The sequence below is a fragment of the Macaca mulatta genome, chromosome 3, assembly GCF_049350105.2.
Source record: "Macaca mulatta isolate MMU2019108-1 chromosome 3, T2T-MMU8v2.0, whole genome shotgun sequence".
In the NCBI taxonomy this organism is placed as follows: domain Eukaryota; kingdom Metazoa; phylum Chordata; class Mammalia; order Primates; family Cercopithecidae; genus Macaca; species Macaca mulatta.
This window is the reverse complement of record NC_133408.1, coordinates 145,710,615-145,734,625: the sequence shown is the minus strand read 5'-3', so window position 1 is coordinate 145,734,625 and position 24,011 is coordinate 145,710,615. Positions and strand designations below refer to the sequence as shown.

Sequence of the window (24,011 nt, the reverse complement as noted above, 5' to 3'; positions counted from 1 at the left end):
AACTTAGGCAAGTCCTATCATCTCTTTAAGCTTTGTTTCCACAGTTGTGAAACTGTGATGATTATAATAATATAACACCTGCTTCACAGGGTTATTGGGAGGACTAAATGCAATAATGTATGTAAAGCTGCTTTGCAAACTACAAGGAACCATATAATATTGGTGATTATTACTCACACCCAGTTCTCAACATTTTCTGGGACTGGTCCTGGTAAATTGAAAAAGAATGAATGGATTATCTAAGAATAGGAATGGGAAAAAATGAGGCTCAATTCTCATGACTTTAATCTGGCAGCTCAATAAAGTCCAGGCCAAAGGGTGATCCCCACAGAGATTGAAGATTCTGACTAAAAGAGACCACCGGCACTGGGCTAATTGTGTTCCTAAGTGATCCTTTCCTTTGAGTCAGCAATGACCTACTGTTTACCTACCATATAATCTCATATTGCCTCAGGAGACACCCCAACATTAGTTACCATTATTGAATTTCATAAAAGATGACCTTCATAAAAGATGGACCAGTATCACAGGGCAAAAGAGAAAGAGTGCAAAATTATCATGGCATGTGTTACCTCCCTCGAGGACCTTTATTCTTGGCTCTCAAGATTTGTTTTAATGTTTACCTTTTTTCAAAGTTGTATTTTGGGTAATACTTTTCTGGTGTTTTATTGTTTATGAATTCTCCAATTTCTGCTGGCTTTGCTAACTTATCTTCTATTTTCCATTACTACCCTAAATAAACATTTTTAATTTGAAAGTTAAAGGCTAAGGAACAGCTTACACCTGCAAGGAGGAGGAGGCTTTCACGGCCAAAATGTTACTAGCTGTAGGCAGGTCCAGGATGGCTCCTACCAAAGTTGGAGTTCTCTCTGAGTCCTGAGTTATCTAATTCCAGGCTCTCCTCCCCTCCACTCTGGGGCTGTCCTCAGAGCAGCCACTGACACAAGCTGTCTGCCATTCATATTAAGACACAGATGACTTAGTACAATTAAAATGCAGTCCTGGCCAGTGCAGTGGCTCATACCTGTAATCCCAGCACTTTGGGAGGCAGAGGCAGGCGGATTGCTTGAGTCCAGGAGTTCAAGACCAGTCTGGGCAACACGGCAAAACCCCATCTCTACTAAAAATACAAAAAATTAGCTGGGCGTGGTGGTGCACACCTGTAGACCCAGCTACTCAGGAGGCTGAGGTGGGAGAGCCCAGGAGGTTGAGGCTACAGTAAGCCATGATCGTGCCACTGCACTCGAATCTGGGCAACAAGAGTGAGAACCTGTCTCAAGAAAATAAATAAAATGTGGTCCTCTGGCATACTGATTTTTCAGGAACAATCAAATTTAGCCAAAGGAAAGTTCTAGCAGAATTCCAGAATTCTAGAATTGGGCTTTGCTCAAAAGGTCTTATGGGAAAGAGGCAGAAGATAATTTATACAGTACTACTTTGCACAGTAGTACAAAACCTTTCAACAACATTCTACGCCTTTTACTCCTGCCCACTAGAAAGAAATTGGGGCCAACTGAATCTGCATTCACAAGAAGTGAGCCAGAATGGGGAGGCCAAATAAAATTCATGAGAGCATAAGGAGTGCCTCTTCTCCACAATTTTCTACATGCTTGTGGAGGCCACAGGATTAACTCAAAGTGAACAGGGTCAACCTAGCGATCAGGAATGTTCTCTGCCCTCGAAACGGCTCTGAGGAGAAGCGTCTTGGAGTTGGAGTGTGTATAAACATTACTGATATGAAGAGCTCCCTTTGAAAGTTTCTCCACTGCCCCCACCTAACTTCATTTTACCCCAAATTAGAAAACAAATTAAGAACCAGAAAGGAAAATTTTAACTTACTCATCTAAATCTACAAAATTAAAAACTTCACTTACACAATAGGATACTTCACCAGCAAAATAGCAGTGTGAATTTATTTCAGTCCCTGGTAAGTATTCAAATACAAGATCCTATAGTGGTATTATGAAATACATGAGCACTTAAACGTATAAGACAGGCAATTCAGGAAATGAACGTTCTTACGTGATCAAAGAGTAAAAGTAATCCGGAATTACAGTGAAGCCTAGCAAGAGCTCTGGCTGACCTAGTCACCCTTTGTGGGGCTCTAGACATATAAGAAACAACCAGATGAACAGGTGGCATGGTAGCATGCCAGAAGAGGGCAGACATAGCCCTGAAATAAATTGGAAATCTGCCATCAATGGCGTTGGGCCTCCATTCCCAACCACTGACATATTGGGGAAAGATGCCTTTGTTCTGCTGGGCCAGTTTTACCCCCAGCCAAAGTAAATATTAGACAAATATTTGATGAATATTATTTCCAGCAGACAGCAGCTTATATGCCTGCTTGGAGTACCCATCTCTGTTTGAGATCCCTCTTTAAACCCAGGGCACAGAGGAAAGGTGTAGCCTCAGGACTGTTGACCTTAGGAAGGGGGTGCAAAGCGTCTTTCTCCCCTTCATCCTTTAACACAGGGCCCAGTGCTCTTGGGTTGCCCAAGGCCAGGAAATGGGCCAGGTGGGACAAGGAGAGAAGGGGAATTAAGCCAGGTCTGCCCACCCTCGACCCCCAGTACTGTCTCGGTTGTGCTTCATGGCAGGGGTAGGACGAAGGGGAGTTACATATTTTTAGCACTTATTAGATGCCAAAGATTCTGCTGGTTGCATTATGTACATTATCCCTTTCTAATATGAGAAACAACACTTGGAGGTAGTTATCACTACTCCCACATTCTAGATGAGGCTCCAGGGAAGTTAAGAAATTGATCCAAGTTCACACGGAGATTCAAACGTGGGTCTGACTCCCAAGCTCCTGCTCACATGGCATCCCATAGACGCTCGGCTGCCAGATATGACTCAGTTGCCTCCATACCACCAACTTACTCTGCCTGGGGCCAGCCAGCGTCTTGCCAGGGAGGGCTGGGACCATGCCCTTGCTGCTGTTGGGCAGCTAGGCAGAAAAGTCACAGGCTTGAGATTCTGGCATCTCCCACCACTTCTAGACTTAACTAAAACACAAGATGTGAGATTTAGTTTCCCGGCTGCCACCAAAAGAGGCCAGATAAGCAACCCAGAGGTAGTGCCCCAGAGAAGTTACCTTCCAGTCAGAGACCCAATCTACTCATTTCCTCTCCCTTCTTCCACCCAAGGACTGCTCCAAGGCAGACCTGTCCCACCTGAAGACTCCCATGTGGCTGGACAGGCTCACCTGCCAACTCACCAGCAGAGCTCTTCATGAAGCAAGGCCAAAGCACCCCCAGCATTAATCCCTATCCTTTCTCCTCGCCTCACTTTCCCCTACTATCAATGCTCTGAGATTGCACTTTCCAAATAAAGCATCAGCCTCAGACAGTTTCCTAGGAAAGTCAGGCTTTCTAGTCATGTTTGTGCGTAGTTTCTTATTTCATTATTCTTAATAAGTACCTGGAAGCCTACCATCCAAAACAAAATCTGGAACCTTGACATAAACTTCATCTAACCATACAGTGCCCACATCCCACACCCCCCACCCCACCCCCACCCCCTCACCCCCCACCACACACACACACACACAGGTTCACCATCATCCAGAGAATTCCTTAGTTTTTTGAAATATAGTTTTATTGCACCTATATGTATTTCTATACAGCTTATTTTTATATTAATTGTAACTCTAGAAAAATAGATTGTGCATCGTTTAACGACAGGAATACATTCTAAAAAATGCATCATTAGGTGATTTCGTCATTGTGTGAACATCACAGAGAGCACTTACACAAACCTAGATGGTGTAGACTGCTACACACCTAGGCTCACGCTAGCAATGGCATAACCCATTGTTCCTAGGCTACAAACCTGCACAGCATGTCACCGCACTGAATATTGTAGGCAACTATAACACGATGCTAAGTATGTGGGTATCTAAACATACAAAAGGTAAAGTAACAGACAGTATTAAAGATTCATATATTGCATACCTATATAGGGCAGTTACCATAGGTAGAGCTTGCAGGACTGGTAGTTGTTCTGGATGAGTGGGTGAGTGAGTGCTGAGTAAATGTGAAGACCTAGGACATTACTATAGAGTACTGCAGAGATTATAAACCCTGGACACTTAGGCGATGGGAAATTTATTTTAAAAATATTTTCCTTCTTCAATAATAAATTAGCTTACTGTAACTTTTTAACTTTATAAACTTTTTTAAACTTTGAAACTCTCGAAATAACACTTAGCTTAAAACAGGAACACATTGTATTTTCTTTCTTTATATCCTTATTCTATCAGCTTTTTTTCAAATTTTCCATTTTTAAATTTTTATTTTCTACTTCTTAAACTTTTTTGTTAAAAACTAACATTAAAACATGCACTTTAGACTAGGCCTACACAGCGTCCTGATCAATGTCACTGTCTTCCACCTCCTCAACTTGTCCCAGTGGAAGGTCTTCAGGGGCAATAACATGCACAGAGCTGTCATCTCCTATGATAACAGTGCCTTCTTCCGGAATTCCTCCTGAAGGTCCTGCCTGTGGTTCTTCTTGAGGAGGGTCACTCTTCAGAAATACACGCATGGTGGTATTCTTGGTTTGTTTCTTTTTTCTTTTTCTTTTTTTTTTTTGTCAAAGATTTGCTTATAAGCAGATACTGCACTATGAACATTCCTCTCTATTAATGAAAACTTCGGTGTTGGGGTCTGTGATTTAAACATTTTAAGGAGCTTGTTGAGGTTTGCAAATGTTCTGCTAAACCCGTCATGAATTTTCTTGGGGATTCTTCTTTTTCCTCTCCTGCAATTTCCTTTTCTCTTGCCTCTTCTTCAGCCACGCATTCCTGTTCCATTTCCGAAAACTTCTTGTTAGTCAATTCCTCAGGACATCACTAGGTGATAGGAATTTTTCAGCTCCATTATAATCTTATGAGACCACTGTCATATATAGAGTCCATCATTGACTGCAATGCCATTATGTGGTGTATGACTATATGTCATATCATATAAATTTGGAGCATTTATTTTCTTCACTTCATGTTATTGCTAGGAGTTTTCCACATTGTTGTGAATCAGTGTGGTTTGTTTTTTTTATGGTCCTACAATAGTTGTGTAAATACACCGCAATTTATTCATCTACTCTCCTGTTAACAGGCATTTCAGTTGTTTCCAAGTTTCTGCATCAAAAACAGGGCAGCTATGAACATTCTTGTACACATCTCCTGTTTTACATGTGTAAAAGTTTCTATCTTGGTCCTTTTTATGCAGCTATAACACAATATCACACACTGGGTAGTTTATAAGGAACAGAGATTTATTTGGCTCACAGTTCTGGAGGTTAGAAAGTCCCAGATCAAGGGGATGAATCTCCTGCATCACAACATGGTGGAAGGCATCACATGGCAAGAGAAAGTGCTCACACAAAAGAAGGGGGCCAAACTCATCCCTCAGGAACCCACCCCTGAGATAACTAACACAGTCCCACAACAACAGCATTACTCCCTCACCTCTTAAAAGTCCCACCTATCAACACTCTTGCATTGGAGATTCAGTTTCCAGAACCTGACATCTGGGGAACACAATTGAACCATAGCAGTTTCCTTTGGTCCCATCCCTAGGAGTGAAATTTTTGGGTCATACATAGATGAATGTTCAGCTTTAGGAAATAATGGCAAACTATTTTTCAAATTAGTTACACATATCTATGGCCTTTCGTTCATACAAACAGTGTTCTTTAAAATCCAATTTTGTTTTTGCTTGTGTTTTGAGATGGAGTCTCACTCTGTCACCCAGGCTGGGGTGCAGTGGTGCAATCTTGGCTCACTGCAACCTCCACTTCCCGGGTTCAAGCGATTCTCCTGCCTCAGCCTCCCGAGTAGCTGGGATTACAGGCATGCACCACCACATCTGGTGAATTTTTGTAATTTTTTTTTTGTAGAGACGGAGTTTCACCATGTTGGGCAGGCTGGTCTCAAACTCCTGACCTCAGGTGATCCGCCCATCTCAGCCTCCCAAAGTGCTGGGAATACAGGTGTGAGCCACTGCACCTGGCCTAAAATCCCATTTTTATAGTTCCCTTTGTTACAGGAAAGGAATCCCAATCCAGACCCCAAGAGAGGGTTCTTGACTCTCACACAAGAAAGAATTCAGGGTGAATCCATACAATAAAGTGAAAGCGAGTTTATTAAGAAAGTAAAGGAATAAAAGAATGGCTACTCCATAGACAGAGCAGCCCCGAGAGCTGCTGGTTGCCCTTTTTTATGGTTATTTCTTGATGATATGCCAAACAAGGGGTGGATTATTCATGCCTCCCCATTTTCAGACCTCCTTGGGTAACTTCCTGACATTGCCATGGCATTTGTAAACTGTCATGGTGCTGGTGAGAGTGTAGTAGTGAGGATAACCAGAGGTCACTCTTGTCACCATCTTGGTTTTGGTGGGTTTTTGCTGGCTTCTTTCCTGTAACCCGTTTTATCAGCAAGGTCTTTATGACCTGTATTTTGCACTGATCTTCTATCTTGTCCTGTGACTTAGAATGCCTTAACTATCCAGGAATGCAGCCCAGTAGGTTTCAGCCTTATTTACCTACCTCCTATTCAAGATGAAGTTGTTTTGTTTAACACCTCTGACACCTTCTTTCTGATAACTGCCAAAAATGAGAATTGTTGGTCATCAGTTAAACATGTTATGTTTCCTCTGGGTATTTGTATTTTTCAAGAGGATGCTTGGAGAGGCAGTACTTTAATGCAAAGCCATGAATTTTTCAGGCTAATATTTCAGGGCTTCTGTTTCTATATGCCTTATCAGATTCACTCATTCAAGCATCACTGAAATGCTTACTGGGTTCTGGGGCTGTGCAAAACATGAAAATGCAGAAGTGGGAGATACAGGCCCTGCCTCCAAACATCTTAAAGTCTGACGCTTGAGTAAGACAACAAAACCATTATGTTGGACTTTGACAGGATCTTAGGTGAATCAGGTAACTCAAGTTGACATTAAGGCAGCAGAGGGCACAAGAAGGCTTCCAGGAAAGTGGGTGCATATTCAGCAGTCTTGAAGTTACCGAAAGGCAAATAACTTCAAGTAAGTCCCAGACTGGTTATTTGTTATCATCATTCCCCTACCACTGTAAATTTCCTGGGGGAGCTTAGCCCCTCCTGACAAGGACAAGTGGTTCTACGGTGAGTCATACCCCCTCCGCCCCACCAACTGTCCCCTTGCTAATAGGCTAATAGGAATCTATCCTTCTACTGAATTTCATTCACACAAGGATCTCTTAGCATGGACAAAATGTCTGTTTGGACTCTTTCTTCCCCCGTTCCCTATTCTTCCTAGCATTCTTTGCATCTACTTTGCTTCATCTTCAAGTTAGCCCCTTCCATGTAGCAGCAAGATGGATAGGTCCTGGCTGCTCCAGACCTCTAGAGATTTTAGAGCCTATGATCCAAAAAAGGGACATTTTTCTGGAAAGTCTCTGGTAAAACACCCAGAGACTTTCAAATGGTCCATCATATACTACATACTCTTTCATGAGCCAGTCACTGTGATGAGAGGAATAAAATATACTGATTGCCTGAGCCTACATCACATACTTATCCCTGGCCCAAATCACATGACCAGAAATACTTTGGAGTGTTGGAGGAGGAGCATGTTTCCCACAAGGAATGCTAGGCAGACAAAAATGTGTGCCACTAAAAGACCTGAGGAGATAGTTTTATTTGATTGCTGTAATTAATTATCTTGCCTCTTCCACTAGTAGATACATGAGAACAAGGCATAAACATATTTTACATAGTTCCTTGGTATTCTATTAATGACAGTACAATTAACCTTTTAACATAAAAATAACATTAAGTTATCTCCCTGTCTTCTTACTTCTAATGGCTTTAGTAATCACATGCTTAGCTAAGAAAGTGTTTAGGACTCTGCATGCATAGTACCTATTTATAGTACCTCCTTAACGCTGAGCAACAAGTCCTCAAAGGCTTACTTTGGAGTTTCGTGCATGGGATCCCCATGCTATGCTCTTTTTTTTTTTTTTTTTTTTTTTTTGAGACAGGGTCTTTCTTGGTTGCTCAGGCTGCAGTGCAGTGATGCAATCACAGCTCACTGCAGTCTTGACTTCCCAGGCTCAAGCAATCCTCCCACCTCAGCCTCCCAAGTAGCTGGGACTACAGGCATGCACCACCATGCCCGGCTAATTTTTTTTTTTTTTTTTTTTTTTTGTATTTTTAGTAGAGAGAAGGTCTTGCCGTGTTCCCCAGGGTGGTCTTGAACTCCTGGGCTCCAGCAATCCTCCCAAAGTGCTGGGATTACAGGAATGAGCCACTGCACGCAGCCCCTACACTATTAAACTTAAAAGGAATTCTGTTGACCACTCTCCCTCTTCTCATTACCTAAGTTACTGATGTTGAAATGGTGTGAATTCACTCTCCTACGTGGATTATCTTCAGTCAGTTTTCTTGTTCATTTTTTTCCACAGCTCTGGGCATATTCCGCATTCCTCTCTCCTTGTCACTAGCTGCTTCATGACTAATCACATGTCCCTGTTTCCTTCTTTTTAGGCCAGTCTGTTAGAATTCTCAAGCCTGGAATTTCGGGATATGTAACAGGAGGGTGGGCATTGTATAGGAGGTGGTCATAGCAAACAGAAGGTAGGGTTTAACATCGAACCACACAGGCAGCAGTTAATCTCACCTCTTTAATTATTAGAATTGGCTCTGAGGAGCCCCTCAGTGTTTAGAACACTGAGTCTACAGAATTTCTTTTTTTTTTTTTTGAATACTGAAAGGAAGTTTTATTATCTTAACTTGACCCAAATTACAATATTATTTATAAAAGTTATATAAATGCAGGCTGATTGTTTTGAAAGGGTCAAAAAGCCAAATAAAAATAAAGCAATAGAAATAAATTCAGTTATAAAAAGTTGACATCATTCTTCTAAATGTTATGTGGAATCATAGGAAGAAACATCATTGCAATCATTTTCAAAGTAATATTAAAGGTATTAGAAGAAATGTTTGGTCTTAAATGTCAATTCAAATGTAAAGTGTCTATGACAATAGATCAGAGAGAAAGTAAGTATATCTGTAAAGGAAAAAAGGCCAGGCATGGTGGCTCATGACTGTAATTCCAGCACTTTGGGAGACCAAAGCGGGCAGATCACGAGGTCAGGAGTTCGAGACCAGCCTGTCCAACATAATGAAACATTGTCTCTACTAAAAATACAAAAAAAAAAATTAGCCGGGCATGGTGACGTGCACCTGTAATCCCAGCTACTCAAGAGGCTAAGGCAGGAGAATCGCTTGAACTCGGGAGGTGGAGGTTGCAGTGAGTCAAGATCACACCATTGCACTCCAGCCTGGGCAACAAGAGCAAGACTCCATCTCAAAAAAAAAAGACAGGAAAAAATGACTGGGTGTGGAGGCTCACACCTGTAATCCCAGCACTTTGGGAGGTTGAGGCAGGAGGATCACAAGGTCAGGAGTTCAAGACCAGCCTGACCAACATGGTGAAACCCTGTCTCTACTAAAAACACAAAAATTAGCTGGGCGTGGTGGCACGCACCTGTAGTCCCAGCTACTCGGGAGGCTGAGGCAGGAGAATTGCTTGAATCTGGGAGACAGAGGTTGCAGTGAGCCAAGATTGCACCACTGCACTCCAGCTTGGGTGACACAGCGAGACTCTGTCTCAAAAAACAAAAAAACAAAAAAGAAAAAACAGAAAAAATGAGTTAGTTGCAAGTACTGTAAGTACTGTATCCTTCAATGAAAGAAGAACACAGATTAAGGATAAAACAATTAGACAGTCTTATCAATTAGGCCACCTTTAAGAATCATTTATCAGGGTAGCTAAAAGGAGCAACGATAAAGCTCTACATATATAACTGAAATGTTTACAATTAATCTAGTCCCAGCACTTTTATTTGTAGAGTTCTCAAATCAAAAGTAACAAGTAATTATACATCAGGATTGTTAGGAATACCAAATATTTTACAACTGCCACTATGTGTTTCTTCTTCTCTGACACAATTGGCACAGATCCAGGCTTGCTGTGTTTAATGTGATTCACTTCCTTTCATCAACAAGCTTCCTTCATGATGCACTGTTCCTGAAATGGGCTGTAGACAGAATTTGGTAGACGTCAATGATGAGCTGTTGGTTGTATATGAGGATGATGCTGAAATTTCTCCTTCAGTTTCTGGTTATAATACTTGGCTGCTTTTTCTTGTGATGTAAGCACACCCAATTTTTCAGAAGCATCAGCTTTCCATAGGTGAATGTTCATTTCATCAGATCCATACATAATATACTTGCTGTCAGAAGTCCATTTTACACAGATAACACGTTGCTTTCACTTTGTGTGATATACCTCCCTGCTTTGACTTTTGTCTACAGGAAAGATTCAAATAGATTTATCGAAACTAGCAAACACAAACTCTTTCCCAGTGGGAGAGTAATCCACATCAAGCACTGCAGATACATGATCCATATGGACCATTACAGGAGTGTCCAGTGCACACATATCAAAAGTAAATACGTTATAATTATTTGCTGCCATAAAAACGAAAGCTTCCATAGGGTTCCAACAGATTGTATTTGTTCTCATATCTAAGATAACCTTTTTCAGAGGAGTAGCTTGCTTCATATCATATAGTACTATATTCCTGTTAGACGTGCAACTTTCCAAGATAAGTGTCTTAATTGCATTAAATTTACCACTACTTATACTGTCAAATCTCCAGGTCATTGAACATATAGGATTAGTTCTTTGTTTACCCCAAATGTCTAGTTGCTGTCCACATGTGGCAAAAACAGCTTCTTTCCAGTGATGATCAATCCCAGTATCTTTCCTAATATTGTATGTAATGGCTCTTCCTCCTGTCTTTCCTGTCAATCCCACTGTCTTTCCTAATATTGTATGTAATGGCTCTTCCTCCTGTCTTTCCTGTCAATCCCACTGTCTTTCCTAATATTGTATGTAATGGCTCTTCCTCCTCTCTATAGCCTGGCCTATCTATTTTCCACTGCTTCACAGTTTTGTCATCACCAACAGTGAAAAGAAGTCCCACAAAAGCGAGTACATATTCCTCATACAAAGCCTTCATGTGCTTGTATTATACGGATACATTTCAGTTGAGTCAGGTTCCAAATTCTAACCTCTCCATCACATACCCCAGAAGGGACAGTAGCCAGGCTCTTTGGATGCTTTGCCAAGCAACTGACTCCATCTCGGGTGACCATCCAGCCAAGCAAGGAATGGTTTTGCAAATACTCCTTCCAGTTTGGTAGCATTTAAAACTCTTACATATTCTTGCAGGACCTCAAAAGGATGTAAGGTAGGATCATAGTTTCTTGGAACAATCTATAAGTCCAACTGGGTTTTGCAGACATAGTTGTCCAGATTCCAGCTCAACATCTTCCCCTTCACCTTGATTGCTCTTCCTGCCAGAATCTACAAGCTCTTCGCTCTACAGAATTTCAAAGAGTACTGAGAGTGTCATAGGATTATCCCCAGAAATTTCCTTATATAGGACCTGAGTCAATCATAGTTTTTATGTAGATTGTGAAGACTGCAGCCCTTACCAATTTATCTCTGTTTTGCCATAGATTTCGCAGGACAATCTAATTGTAAAGCAGAAAACAAAAAAATATACAAAAAGTACATGTTTTGTGTTCTTCACTGCACTTATCACAACTTGAAAATATATATAGTTTTTGTCCTATCTTTCCCTTTATTTATTGTATTTTGTTGAGACAGGGCCTGGGTCTGTCACCCAGGCTGGAGTGCAGTGGTGTGATCTTGGCTCACTGCAACCTCCGCCTCCTGGGCTCAAGCCATCCTCCCACCTCAGCCTCCCGAGTAGCTGGGACTACAAGCTCAGGCCACCATGCCCAGCTGATTTTTGTATTTTTTGTAGAGATGGGGTTTCACCATGTTGCCCAGGCTGGTCTCAAACCACAGAGCTCAAGCAATCCACCTGCCTTGGTCTTCCAAAGTGTTGGGATTACAGGCATGAGCCACTGCATCCAGCCCTATCTCTCCCTTTAAAATATAAACTCTTTAAGGACAAGAATATCTTGTTCTACTTTGTATGATCAGTACTTAACAAAGTGTCCAGTACATATGAGTGATCAATAAATACTAGAAGGAATGTATGAAATGTTCAGGTTTTTCTTCTCAAATGATTGGCAAACAATGAAATTAAAGATGCTAAGAGTTCAGTCTTTCCTAAGCTAACTTGTATCATAAATCCAAGTTTGCTTTAGCTGTACTTTGCATTTTCCTTTTCTTCAATACTGAGCAGCTTCTCCATCATACTTCCCAGGCATTCAGTATCCTTTTTACAGCTCCTCGGCAGCCTAGAACTTTTCCCTTTAGTTAAGTCTGTCTTCCTGGGATGGTGCCCAGATTCCAAGACCATCTCCTTCTTGGTATACTCCCATTAAAACTCCCTTTTTTTTTTTTTTTTTTTTTTTTTTTACGGCCAGGAGAAAAATATTCAGATAATTTCTCATTAAAGCATTATGCTGTAATAAACCATTTAATCCAATAATTCTCCAGGGTATTTGTATTTTAGAACATGAAGCCGTTAGCCTAAGATAATGTATTATGATGGCAGTTCAGGGTCAGTGTGACAGTGGCATAGGGTATATATATATTTCCGTAGGTGGGTGGGGGGATGATTGAGACTTTTCTTATTCTCTCAGGCCTCATCAAAAAGGTGGTCATCTACCTCGATTACAAAATCAAAGTCAGTAAATTCCTAGTCAAAGTCAATAAACTCAGGCTTCTCACCATTGGTCATACTAGGAGAGGAAAAAAATCAACAAAGAAAAATAAGAGGTCGGGCGCGGTGGCTCACACGTGTAATCCCATCACTTTGGGAGGCTGAGGTGGGTGGATCACGAGGTCAGGAGATCGAGACCATCTTGGCTAACACGGTGAAACCCTGTCTCTACTAAAAATACAAAAAAAAAAAAAAAAAAAAAAATTAGCCAGGCATGGTGGCAGGCATCTGTAATCCCAGCTACTCGGGAGGCTGAGGCAGGAGAATGGTGTGAACCCAGGAGGCGGAACTTGCAGTGAGCCGAGATCGCGCCACTGCACCACTCCAGCCTGGGCGACAGAGTGAGACTCCGTCTCAAAAAAAAAAAGAAAAAAGAAAAATAAGAAAGCAGAGGGGTTTAAATACAAACACAGAAACCTTGCTTTTCCCTCAAGGAAAATAGCAACGATAATAAATTGCTTCAGAAAGCAAAGACCAATTTATTGAGCTTGTAAGACAATGGCAAATGTTTATCACTTTAAAAAATTCGAATGGGTGGAAAGTATTAAAAAATACAAGCCCATGAAATATAAACAATGTTCACAAGCAGGCCAGGTGTGGGGGCTCACGCCTGTAATCCCACCACTTTGGGAGGCTGAGGTGGATGGATCACCTGAGGTCAGGAATTCGAGATCAGCCTGACCAACATAGTGAAACCCCATCTCTACTAAAAATACAAAAATCAGCCAGGCATGGTGGCATGCACCTGTAATCCCAGCTACTCAGGAAGCTGAGACAGGAAAATCGCTTGAACCTGGGAGGTGGGGGTTGCAGTGAGCCAAGATCGTGCCACTGCACTCCAGTCTGGGCAACAGAGTGAGACCCTCAGGAAAAAAAAAAAAAAGAATGTTCACAAGCAGATTCTCCAAAACATTCCTTTAAGTGACCAAGTCCTAAAGTATATTTAAAAGAAAATTCCATTTGAAAAAATTACAGTTATAGTTAAGTCTCTACCAGCACTTTGGGAGGCTGAGGTGGATGGATCACCTGAGGTCAGGAGTTCAAGACTGGCCTGGCCAACATGGCGAAACCCCATCTCTACTGAAAATACAAAAATTAGCTGGGTGCAGTGGCGCATGCCTGTAGTTCCAGCTACTTGGGAGGCTGAGGCAAGAGAATCGCTTGAACCTGGAAGGCAGAGGTTGCAGTGAGCTGAGATCGTGCCACTGCACTCCAGCCTGGGCAACAGAGCAAGACTCAAAAATAAATAAATAAAAATAGTTAATTTTCTAGAAACCCACCTACTGTGCAAAGTACCTTTCTATGCCTGCTAGAGAAATGATATACAAACTTCCATTGCCTTCAGTTCATCAGCATTGGAATTTTCCTGGCCAGCCTCCACTCAGGCATTTCTTTCTTTCCCCTCTTTGCATCATGTTAGAAGACTGATTTCTGTTGTTGATAAGATTATAGACGTCCTGGGTATGTGACTAGCTAATATTGAAAGTGGTCACCTTCAGTAATCTGTTCTCTCCTAATAAATGCTCTGATGTCACTCAGAATCTGATCTTGGTGGTTCTGACACAAATTCTGCAGGGTTAGAATTAGGAGGGAAGGGCTACTGTACATTTCTCTGGGCTTCCCACCCTAGATACGGGAAGTTCAGATCCTGGAGAAATTCTGTCTAGCAGGCTTAAAACAAAGCCCCTCGTTCACCCAGTTTATTGTCTCAGAAGATCTGTCAACAGTTTTCTCCTTCGTAGGAAGTCAGTTCTCTGTGCAATTGCAAATAGGATAAATAAACCATTCATTCAGAACTAGTGGACATTTTGTTTTGCTTCCCACCTGATTTCAAGAGACAGTGCTGGCTATAACACAATGCTAAACTTGGAAACTCTGTATAAATCTTTGTGGGTACTCTGCTTTTCAGGAAGACAATAAAACATGGAAGTCCTTTGAATAATTATTTATGATACAGACTGCTCAAAACTGGATCTTAAAACCTCTTATCAACCCTGCTTATATAGCATAGGCAACCTGCTAAGCCTTCCACCCTTAGCTATGATTTTGGGACCAGCCTGTAGCATATTCATATCTATCTTCATTCCCAAGTTCTGATTTGTTTTATTTGAAGTATTTCATCAATGTTAACATATGCAAAGCTGGTGCCATACAAATACCCTCATTACACAGATGAGGTAAGCCAAAGGAAATTAAACAGTAAATGCTCCAGGAAAATTTGTAGATCTGACAAATCTAGGACAGCAGCCAGTGGTTTCTGTGTCTAAATGCTGTGCTTTTGTCACAAGCAGTTTATGCAGCTAGTGCCAACCTGGCTGTCTACACTTGCTCATTGTCACCATACCTGGGAACTGAGACCTCACGATCAATAGGATTAGAAAATATCAGCTAGCTTGAACCTACCACCTAAACATCTTTCCAGTTCAGCTTCTACACTACTGACATAGTAATCTTCCTAAACTGAAATCTAATCATATTACTCTCCTTTGCCTGAAAGCACTTCCCTGGCAGAGAATAAAGTCCAAACTCCTAGCCTGATACACAAAGCCCTGACTCTACACTGCTCCCCTTACCCAAAGCATCGGATATATCAAAGTATTTGGTCCCACTATAGAACTCCCCCTCCTCTAGCACTATGCCCTACCTGCCCTACCCTCTGCAGCATCTCTGCTGAAAACCCCTCAGCCCCCATCTACTTGAGGAATCACCTACACATCTCTCAAGCTACAATGCTGTGTGACTTCCCCTATGAAGCCTTTCCTAATACACTTTCTTCCCTCCGAACTTCAGTTTCTGCATTAGCAAAATGTGGATTACAATTCCTACACCATCCTTTAACTCAAAGATCACATTAAAAAATGACCCTGAAAGTTCTCTGAAAAAGGCAAAACACTATTCAAAGGCCAAGTTATGTTATTATAAAATAGTTATTATACAATAAGCCTTTTTTAAATAACTTAATTACAGTACTTGTAATGATTATTATAAAAATAACCTCAGCCAGCACGGTGGCTCATGCCTGTAACCCCAGCACTTTGGGAGGATGAGGCGGGTGGATCACTTGAGGCCAGGAGTTTGAGACTAGCTTGGTCAACATGGTGAAACCCTGTCTCTACTAAAAATATAAAAATTAGCTGGGCATGGTGGCAGGTGCCTGTAATCCCAGCTACTTTTGAGGCTGAGGCGCGAGAATCGCTTGAACCTGGGAGGCGGAGCTTGCAGTGAGCTGAGACTGGGACAGTGCACTCCAGCCTGGGTGACAGAGTGAGACTCGGGCTCAAAAATATAAAAATAAAAATAAAATTAACCTCTACAAATTAGAGGGTTTTCCCTGTTTATTCATTGCTTAAATGTGAGCTAAGCTTGAAATGGTGATGACACAAATAGATTAAAAGTAGACCCACACAGGGAGGATTAGCAAGACCTCTGCCCCACGTAGCTTTCAGTAAGGAAAAACTGCATTTAATTTGCTTTCAAGAATTATATTCTTATTTCATATTTCTTTCATTTTATCAATGGAACATTCTTCCTTACAACTCTAATTCGCTCTAGCCAAAGTCTGATTTCCTTAAATGACTTTTGTTCTAGCACTAAGTCTTTGCTGCTTCTTACCCACCCGATCAGAAGGTTGATGCATCCACTCCACTGTTTCTGGAACACAGTGGCAAGAATGGGTAACATTTCCTCAGTTCTTAGTCTGTACCAGACGCTCTTCTAAATGATCTCTTATGATTATACAGTTTAAATCCCACTACAACTCTCGTTTCCCGTCTGCAAAATGGGGATGAGAAAATGGAAACTTAGGAAAGTGAAACCTCTTGTCAAAGTGTAGGGTAAACGCCCCTGAGAGGAATAACTTGAGCATACCCTTAGAATGGCCCTGTACAGCAGATACACCTGAAAATGTATTCCCAGTGAGGGAATACAGGAGTGGCCAACCCAGAGATTCATTCCTTGTATAAAAGGAACATCCGAGCCTCAGGCCCATCTGGTAGAAGGAGAGCCAGCCATACAGGGGTTTGCGTCCTGAGTTTTGGGTTGGATGTGTAACTACCCGAGGAGTTTTTCCTGCCTGCTGTACAAAGAAAGAGTACAGCATTACAGTACAGAAAAAGTTTAATAGACATGAGGCCAGCCATGCCACGTGGGAGATGGAGTTAGTATTTAAATCAACCTTGTCCAAAGATCGTAGTTTAAGGGTTTTTCAAAGGCAGTTTAAGGGAGGGGTGGGGTGGCTGGGGTTGCTGCTGATTGGTTGGGGTAGAGATGAAATCACAGGGAGTGGAAGCTGTCCTCCTGCACACTGAATCGCTTTTGGGTGAAGTCACAGGAGTGGGATTGGTGGGTCCAGGTAGAGCCATGGGTGTCAGACTTCAAAAAACCTGAAAAGATACCTCAAAAGGCAAACCTACAATAGTGGTGTTATCTACAGGAATGGCTGGCAGTCTGTGTCTACGCCTTAGCAGAAATCAGGCTCCTCTCCACCCCCTGGCCTGATGGTCATTCATTAGCTTTAAAAAGGTGTTTGAGTTTGGGGGAAGGGCTATTATCATTAAACTATAACCTAGATGTCTTCTAAAATTAACTCAGCCCAAAAGCCCGGGAATGATTAAGGCAGCTTACAAGCTAAAGGCAAGAGGGGCAGGTGGGCTAGATCGGATCTCTTTCACTATTATAATTTTGTGCACATTTAAACTGATGGGCAAACTACAACAAAAAAATTCATAGCTCAAATGGTTAACCTGCACTATAGAGTTAAGTAGAGTCTTCTAAAGCTCTCTATCTTCCTCTCTTTTTTTCTGCCTGCTTTAAACCTGCTGTTACTCAGCTGCTACTGCTGAGATGATACTCATTATTTACGGTCTAACTAGAAGGTAAACATTGGAAACTCATTTAAATTTTAAAAAAAGGTAAAAGAGGTTTTGTTAAACCAAACAACCTAGAATTTTTAAATCTCCCTTAAAGTTGATGGAAATAAATCCAGCACCTCTTTTAAACCTTATTCTTTTTTTTTCTTTTTTTTTTTTTTTGAGACAGAGACTCACTCTGTCACCCAGGCTGGAGTACAGTGGCCCAGTCTTGGCTCACTGCAACCTCCGCCTCCCGGGTTCAGGTGATTCTCCTGCCTCAGCCTCCCAAGTAGCTGGGACTACAGGTGTGTGTCACTACGCTCAGCTACTTTTTGTAGTTTTTTTAGTAGAGACAGGGTTTCACCATTTTGACCAGGCTGGTTTCGAACTCCTGACCTCAGGTTATCTGCCCACCTTGGCCTCCCAAAGTGCTGGGATTACAGGTGTGAGTCACCATGCCCGGCCCTTAAACGTTATTCTTAAAGCTGACTCTTTTTATTCAATTCTACTGCAAGCTCTCAGTAACTATCCAACTGCCTCTCTTGAGCAGCTTCACCCTCTTGATATTAATGCTTTTATAAGGGAGATAGTACACTATTACTATTTGCAGGGGGGACCTCCAAAACTACTGCCCAGGGGATATTTCTTCATCTTTGTCCTAGTAATGTTATTTACCCCCATATCACAACATTGATATGCTGAGGCACTAAGTGTTTGGTTTTTTTCATACTCTTTACAGTCTTTCTTCTTTCCTGTCTCCCTGAGTTTACTGTATATTGTCATTTTCCTTAAATATCCTTCTGCGTTTATTCTGTCTATTATGGCTAACTATTGCTTCCATGGCTGCACCAAGCACCCAGTCTAACCAGTAATATCTCAGGTTGCTAACACAACACACAGCACTAACCGCTGGATATGCTCACGTTGGCAGTGACTCAAGAATGACATTACTCTCCTAGCAGTCCCACTATCTATAGAAGAAATTGCTAACACAAAAGCCCAATGCTTTGGATTCAACTACACCAGGTACACACACACCAAAAATACAGGTTTATGAGGTAAACCTAGGCCAACTGATCCCTCATGCCAATCATCCACAGTGACCGAGCAAATAGGAAGGTCACCAGAGATGGCCTGTAAGGCTAGAAATTCCAAGGAATCTGGCCCTTTCCCAGGGGCTTTAACACACAAGCCCATTGCAATTACACTCTCAGCTATAACCAAACAAACCAGAATGGAAGCCATATAATGACTCTTAACAAGTTCACTGTGCGCCTCCAGTTTTTCTCTGTGATGAGGAAACAACAAAGTTCATGCCAGAAAGATTTATAACAATTCCTTTATGCCTATAAATAGTTCAGCAACCAAGATGGAATATATAGAAATAGCAGTCAAAACTGGATGACTTCTCAACTTCACTAATACATCTACATCTTTTCCTCAATTTTCTCTTATCTCATTAATATTCAAAAATCATGTCTGTCCGGCCCCACATTCACATAACACTACAAGTCTAACTTTTACCCCTTATGCATGGATAACTACTTTCTGGGTCACTGCCCATCCACATTTAATCCTGGGGGACCATGGGATCCCTCTATTTATGCAAATCATACTGGAATCTAAACTAATCACACCTATGCCTGGTTATGAGGTTCCTCTTCAGGAGTTTCATGAAAAGGAACTGGGTTCTTCTTTGTATACAGATCTAACGTATTTCTAGCCTTGCCTATTAAGTGAAGAAGCACTTGCACTATAGTTGCAGCAATATCTGGAGTGCATATATATAACTCCTCAGACTTTGTAACCTCTGGCCAAGTTCAAAAGTTAAAATCCTTCTTATGTTGGTCCCTCCAAAGGACATCAGAAGCAGTACTTAGTCTCCCATCACGTGGCATCCTCGCCAATAATAATCCTGCCATAGAGAAAAATGACCTAGGACATTCTGTAGCCTGTGCAATAGTTTGGTTTGCAGATATACCCATGCTTAAGTGCAGTATTCATAATCTCACCATCCTAGTCCAGCAATCTTGGGAAGCTACAGTCACAGCCATTGAAGCACAACGGCAGGCCCTAAACTCATTGGCAGGGGATGTTTTGCAGAACCAACTCATGTTGGACGTGCTTCCTGCTGAAGCAGGAGGCACCTGCATGCTGTCAAATAAACCTTGTTGCTTTTACATCAATAACTCAGGTCAGGTAGAAGAAAGTTTAGAAAAGATAACAGAGAGCATAAAAATATTAAAGGACCTTCAAAAAAGAGTTCCTCAAGATTCCTTTTTAGCACAACTATTTCAAAGGTTCTCCAGTTAAATTTGGCCATGGGTTGCTCAACTTCTTCTGCCTATAATAAAGCTCATATTAGTTTGTTTATTTGCATCATGTATTGTTAACACTACATCTGGTTTTGTGTTTTCTAGGATACAACAATTTCAAACCAAAATAGTACTACAGCAAATCTATCTACTAAGAGAACTCCATAACTTTCCTTTGAATGCAGCAGAACAAAATTTTAGGCTACAAATGCTGTTCCCCCATAGTCTCATAGCAACCCTGCCCAATTTAGGTCTTAATTCCGGGATTTAGGCCCACATAACCTCCTGACCGACTAACAATCCTAGGGAGGGCCAACTCTACAGCCCTGGTCAGCAAGAAGCAGTTGGAAGATGAGATATTCAACCACATGCCAAAGATTAGTCATTGTTGCTCTGTCGGGGCGTGAAGAAAGGTAGAGTCCTAATTCGGGAAAAGGATTCAGGCTGGCAGGACCAGGGGAAAGCAAAACGAGAAAGCAGATAGATAAGCTATAAGTCTGCCTTTCTTCATGGTCCAGGACACATAGCCCTCATGCGTAATCACCCACAATCTTCCTGTGCCCAGCTATCATCTGATTCTTGGCTGATAGAAAAATTCAAGTTAGCTCACTGCAACTTCAGCATTATTATTACTACACAAAGTCTTCTTCAAGCGCAGAGCACAAGCACCATCCTATAAAATTCCTAGCAAGCTTTTGTCTCTTTGCAGTCAGCTCCTCTTTCGCTGACCTGCCTGTTGCACCCTTGCAATACATTTTCCTACTTTCTCAAATAAATCTGCCTTTCTTTACCTACAACTATCTTGGTAAATTCTTCTTACTGCCTGCACCACTGGCCCCAGACAGTTGCTGATCACCTATGACACTCATTACATTAAATGTGGTTTCCTGGATGAGATCCTGGGGCAGTAAAAAAGACATTAGTGGACAACTGATGAAGCTTGAAAAATTCTTTAGTTTAGTCAGTAGTAATACACCAATACTTACTTTTTTGTTTTGACAAATATATGATGGTTATAGAAGATGTTAACATTAGGGGAAACTGGGTGAAATGTATAAAGAACTCTTTGTACTTTGCAATTTGTAAATCAAAATATGTTTTAAAATGAAAAGTTTAAAAGGCTTCAAATTAATTATTTTGAGATTAATTTACTGAGCCTATCAAACCAATCTATTGCACAATTTAAATATAGTTATTTTAAAATTTTTCTAAAATGATTATTGAATTCATTAGTGAAAACAAAACACTTATTTGAGTTTATAAGCAAAAGTCAGGTTTTGAATTTGGTATTAAACAATATCTTTTCAGAAAAGGAGATAAATATTGGTCAGGAATGAGTTACAAAGTCTCATCTTGCCAATAAGCTGACCAAAACTTTGTATTCCCATTGAGAAAAACAAAAAATAGTATAGTTAGCCAATGAGTTGCCTAATATAGCTATATGTAGTTGCCTAACATAGCTAATATACGGTTGCCTAAATATACTTTCCTTTCTGGCCTTCTGAGCATTCCTAAATCCCAAGTGTCACAGTCTGGCACACGTGTTCAAAGCCACAGAGAGAAAGTAAAACAATGACAAATTATGTAAGTAACTTAGCCATAATTACACCACCACAGATATAGTTCAATAATAGTACCCCAGATAGACAGAACCATTTTATATTACAGGGATTATTTTCCAAATAGCCCTAGTAGAGTAGACCTGGAACACGTTGTTCCCAGAGCATCTGGCTCTTTCCTCAGATTTGAGGAACAAATCAGAAAATGACCAGTGTTGTAATCAGTGTGATATAGTCATCTGAACATTCTTCTCAGATTTTGAACAGTTGTGCCTTCAATGAGATGCTGTTGTTTAAACACTCTTGTCTGGGGAAGATTTTTTTTTTTAAAAATCACAATTATCTTGTCACCCAATCAGATCTCACTGGCTCTGCCAGTCACGGCCAGTTCCTTCTCAGGAAGGTAGGCCCCTGAGCTTGGCTGACTGGCAGAAGCAGTGCTGGGTTGTGACTGAAGGTGAGCAGGGTTGTGACTGAAGGTGAGCAGTGGTGGCTCACTTCTGTTTTGTTCTGCTCAGAGAGATTGTCCGAATGAGTTCTGATAAGTGACCAGATGTGGTCTCACTCACCCTCAGTGGTCTCCATCTTTAAAACTGAGTGCCACAGGGCCAAGGACGGAACCTTCTTTAAGTTCAAGGAGTTACTCTAACACTGAAGGTTTCCTGAGGAAAAGTAACCACCACGCCTTCCACTGGTGGGCTTGAACAAGAAGCAGGAGAGGCAGACAGAAGCAACAGAAAGTTTAGCACAGAAGCTGAGAAAGGGCCTGGCCAATTCCAATTTCTAAGGCCTTCAATAAACAAAAAGAAGAAGAGATGCCAATATTGGTTTACTAAGTTATGGTATGTTTTAGATCTTTAAAGTTAATTAATAAAGCTGCATGTGAACATATCTCTAATCTGTCAAGGCATATCTCATTTTGAAATAACATTAAGAGCTGGGCATGGTGGCTTATGCCTGTAATCCCAGCACTTTGGGTGGCCAAGGAGGGCAGATCATGAGGTCAGGACTTCAAGGCCAACCACCTGGCCAACATGATGAAACCCCGTCTCTAATAAAGATACAAAAAAAATTAGCTGGATGTGGTGGCGCCCGCCTGTAATCCCAGCTACTCAGGAGGCTGAGGCAGGAGAATCACTTGAACCCCGGGGGCAGAGGTTGCAGTGAGCTGAGATCACGCCATTGCACTCCAGCCTGGGTGACAGGGTGAGACTCTGTCTCAAAAAAAAAAAAAAAAAAAAAGAACGAACGAACGAAAGAAAAAAGAAAAAGAAAAAGAAATAACATAACAGTCTAATTTGAATCTTCGTGAATACGAAGCTCAAGCTAAATAGTCCTACTATTCACTACTCCGTCCCCAGGTGCCTACCCAGAAGACCTCAACAGAATGAGAGTAAAAGCTTAGAAAAACGGGCTAAAGAGAACAAAAAGAGAAGTACTGAGAGGAAGATTCAGAAACAAAGTAGAAAAAAAAGGGAGAGAGAGAAAGCTGAAAGACCTGGAACACCGCTCATCGTGGTCTCAGATGCACCAGGTAGCAGTGTATGGTCACCTTGCACTCACCTAGCCCTAAGGGGTATTTATGATGCTTTGTTGCTTTAGTGGGAGAAATCTGCAACCATCCATTTGATATTAGGTGCTCACTGAGGACTAACTGTGCTGGGGACTGAGGAACCGGAGCCAAGATAAAAATAAAGATTGTCTCGGTCTGCATAGAAAATGAAAAGTATTCTTTGCACTCTCTGGACAGCAAACAAGGAGATAAACAGGTCTCGAAAGAGAAAGCGTTCGCTTACTAGAAAGACGTTCAATAACAGTTGTCAACCCTGACGGAATAACCTCAGTGGCAAGTAGCCTGCTAAATCATATTCGTGCTTGAAATTCAGGTAAGTACTTGGAAGCTGATTTTTCATATACACCAATATGCCACATTCCAGCTGTCCAGAAACTTTCCAGGTACTGAGGAAGCCAGCAAGGAGATCACACTACCTTGGGGCTCCCGTAACAGGGTGCCAAGAGGAAAGTATTACCTAAGCCGAATCTTAAAGGAGTTAGCTTCTTGAAGAAGGAGACCAACAATGCCTCAAAAAGAGTACTCTCGACTGACAGGGTAGAAGAGGTGAAAGTGTAGGTCACCGAGGGCCTGTCCGGCCACGCCTTGTCTTTTAGGTATAACCTTTCTTCATTTTTCAACCATGGCTGCGATGCTAACTTTGAAAATAAACCTAATTTCCGTAGGAATCTTTGGTGATTCACACTTTCGAGGCACCCCACAGCATGGTGGCCAGAAGTCTGTCGTTTTGCAATTTTAATCAAAGGCCCCTAACACATGTCTTGAAACGCGACTTCATCTGTCCCAATACACTGTAAATTCATATAAAAGTTGAGATCTGTGAAGGGGAGGAGAGGCCGGCTTCGGTGCAGTGAGCTCAGCTGTGGTGAGCTCTGGGTCAAGTGAGGGTTTCTCTGAGGGCAGCACCCCCCAGCTGCGCAGGCGCGGACGTGGGAGCCCCCGGTCCAGGGCGCTCCGCAGT

General features: G+C 41.7%; 1 pseudogene; it reads right to left on the bottom strand.

Annotated features, from left to right (window-relative positions):
• Positions 1-9,899: 9,899 nt before the first annotated feature.
• LOC699161 (DDB1- and CUL4-associated factor 13-like) lies at positions 9,900-11,356 on the bottom strand (annotated as a pseudogene).
• Positions 11,357-24,011: the final 12,655 nt, after the last annotated feature.